This window comes from Mirounga leonina, unplaced genomic scaffold, assembly GCF_011800145.1.
Source record: "Mirounga leonina isolate KUSES-001 unplaced genomic scaffold, KU_Mleo_1.0 Mir_94, whole genome shotgun sequence".
NCBI lineage: Eukaryota > Metazoa > Chordata > Mammalia > Carnivora > Phocidae > Mirounga > Mirounga leonina.
The window spans coordinates 52,300,073-52,303,464 of record NW_023270855.1 but is presented as its reverse complement, the minus strand read 5'-3'; the positions used below and the strand labels follow the sequence as shown (position 1 = coordinate 52,303,464).

Genomic DNA, 3,392 nt, shown 5'->3' with positions numbered 1-3,392 from the left:
AAAGAAAGAAAGAAAGAAAGAAAGAAAGAAAGAAAGAAAGAAAGAAAAAGGAAGGAAGGAAAGAAGGAAGAGAAAGAGAAAGAGAGAGAAAGAGAGAGAGGAAGGAAGGAAGAGACGGAGAAAAGGGAAAAGAAAGAAATGTGATTATTAGAGAAAATAACCAGTTGTTCATAAAAAGCATTAGGTGTTCTTGTTTTAAGGAACAGACAAGAATTTCCCCTCTGGATGTGACATTTCTTCAACAAACACAAGAGAGAGACTCATTCAACCTTTTCTTAGAATATCTCTCATTCACTGTAGGCTGATGACAAATGACAAATCACAAGTCCAGCAAAAGCAATTCCTTTGAAACACAAGTCCTAATAGAATGATTTGATGTAATGGTAAGATACAGAATATTTCAAGAAATGGGTTAATAGTGTTATTTCTCACACGGAGGCAGTAGAGAATGTCAGATTATAATTTCCAGGATTACCTGAGATTTGCAATTATGAGCAGACCCAGTACAGAGTTAATTACACAATTAAAATTTTCTGAGAAAGTAGTCATCTAACAAAGTTTAATAGTTTGAAGAAACTACTAGAATTTAACCCTAGATTTTAAAATGGCATGCAGGCATGATAGTTCCTAAAAATAAATACATACATATATACATACATACATACATAAAAAATAAACAGCACTTGTTTTCATTCTTAATTTTAGCATTAGAAAAATGGGTGATACATAGAAGTCACTCAAAATTTACTTGGAGTAAAGGAATCTGATGGGAAGAATTGTGTAAATATTACAAGATTTTAAAGCAATAGATAAAAGACTTCTTTCTGGGCGCCTGGGTGGCTCAGTTGTTAAGCGTCTGCCTTCGGCTCAGATCATGATCCCAGGGTCCTGGGATCGAGTCCCACATCGGGCTCCCTGCTCGGCAAGAAGCCTGCTTCTCCCTCTCCCACTCCCCCTGCTTGTGTTACTGCTCTCACTATCTCTCTCTCTGTCAAATAAATAAATAAAATCTTAAAAAAAAAAAAAAGACTTCTTTCCAACAAGGGATGTCTGTGTGTCTGTTTCACTGTAACTAACTCATGTCTCTAACTCAGCAGACACATCAACAACATGGAATCCGAAAACCAGACAGCAGTATCAGAATTCATCCTCCTGGGTGTCTCGGAGGATCCAGAATGGCTGCCTCTTCTCTTTGGGCTGTTTCTGACCATGTACCTGGTCACCATGCTGGGGAACCTGCTCATCATCCTGGCAGTCGGGTCTGACTCCCACCTCCACACCCCCATGTACTTCTTCCTCTTCAACCCGTCCCTTGTAGACATCTGTTTCAGCACCACTATCGTCCCCAAGATGCTGGTGAACATCCAGACAGAGAGCAAAGCCATCACCTATGAGGGCTGCCTCGCTCAGGTGTATTTTTTCATGGTTTTTCTATGTATGGACAATTTCCTGCTAATGGTGATGGCTTATGACCACTATGTGGCCATCTGCCATCCTCTGTATTACGTGGTCATCATGAACCCCCGCCTCTGTGGCCTGCTGCTTCTTCTCTCCTTGCTCATTAGAACGCCCTGTTCCACAGTCTGATGGGGTTGCAACCGTCCTTCTGCACAGACTTGAAAATCTCCCACTTCTTCTGTGAGCTTGCTCAGATCCTCAAACTTGCCTGTTCTGATACTCTTATCAATAACATTCTGGTGTATTTAGTGACCAGCCTGCTGGGGGTTGGTCCACTCTCAGGGAGAATTTTCTCTTACACTCGAATTGTCTCCTCCATCCTGAGAATCCCATCAACTGGTGGAAAGTTCAAAGCCTTTTCCACCTGTGGGTCTCACCTGTCCGTTGTTTTCTTATTCTATGGGACTTATGTTGGAGTCTACCTTAGTTCTGCAGCTTCCCTTTCCTCCAGGAGGAGAGCAGTAGCCTCAGTGATGTACACGGTGGTCACTCCCATGATGAACCCCTTCATCTGCAGCCTGAGGAACAGGGACATGAAGTGAGCCTTGAGGAAACTTGTCTCTGGAACATCTTCCTTTTCAGGATTCTGTCATCTGCCTTGGGTATAGGCTTCTGCAATGACTGAAAGGGAATGAAATACTGGGTATGCTAGAAATCCTGACTCCTCCCTAATTCAAGTCTAAGAAAGTGGTTAATCATGGCTTTCAAGTCAAATAGCTTTTGTATTAAGTCCTACTGTCCTGTGTTTTAGTACCTGTCATTCATTAACTAACTTAACTCTGAGTTCACTTCAACATCTATAAAATGGGCAGAGTAATATTACACTTGATTATTAAATCAATGCTATCTTAGGTTTGAAGCTAAATTTCTGTAGTAAGCAGGCTCTATGGAGGGAGCAGTGTTTTTAAGCAGAACTTACTTTCTGGGGTGTGTTCTGTGTTCTCTCTGAGAGTGGCATGGGGAGAATATTTTTGTAGATGGAAGGCTGGCTTTTGTCTCTATGGAAAAATATTTGGTCTTTGTCCCCAGTTCCTGGCACAGAACTCCTTGGGATCTCCTGAGTGATAAGAGTATCATACCATGCCTTGGTATGCTAATGAGACAACTCTTGGCTCAGGGACTCCTAGATAGCTTCAGGGCTAGTTGCCAGAAAGACCAAGCAGTGATTAGAAAATGGGAACTTTTAGCCCCGCCCCAACCCCCCATCCTCCAGGTGTTGGAGGTTGAACCAATCACCAATGACCAATGATTCAATCAATCCAACCTATGTAATGAAACCCCCATTAAAAAAAAACTAGGGGCGCCTGGGTGGCTCAGTCGGTTAAGCGGCTGCCTTCGGCTCAGGTCATGATCTGGGAGTCCTGGGATCGAGCCCCATATCGGGCTCCCTGCTCAGCGGGGAGTCTGCTTTTCCCTCCCCCTCTGCCTGCCTCTCTGCCTACTTGTGCTCTCTATCTGTCAAATAAATAAATAAAATCTTTAAAAAAAAATTATAAAAAAAATAAATTAAAAAAAAAACCCTAAAAAGACAGGGTTCAGAGAGCTTCGGGGTTGGTGAACAAGAACACATCCATGTTCCAGGAGGGTGGAGCAGCCCAGACTCCCCAGGGACAGCAGCTCCTGTGCTCAGGACCCTTCTGGACCTGGCCCTACATACCTCTTCATCTAGCTGTTCATTCTTATCCTTTGTTAAAAAAAGGGGGGGGGGCAGTAATCTAGTTAGTAACCTGTTTTCCTGAATTCTGTGAGCTGCTCTAGAAAATTCACTGAAGCTGAGGAGAGGGCCAAGGGAACCCCTCTGATTTATAGCCAGTCAGTCAGAAGCACAGGAGACAATCTGGACTTGCAATTGGTTTCTGAAGTGGGACAGGGGCGGTCTTGTGGGACTGAACCCTTAACCTGTGGGATCTGACACTATATCCAGGTAGATAGTA

At 43.2% G+C, this 3,392-nt stretch overlaps 1 pseudogene; it reads left to right on the top strand.

Moving 5' to 3' along the window:
* The first annotated feature begins 1,107 nt into the window (after positions 1-1,107).
* LOC118005464 lies at positions 1,108-2,476 on the top strand (annotated as a pseudogene).
* The last annotated feature ends 916 nt before the right edge of the window (positions 2,477-3,392 follow it).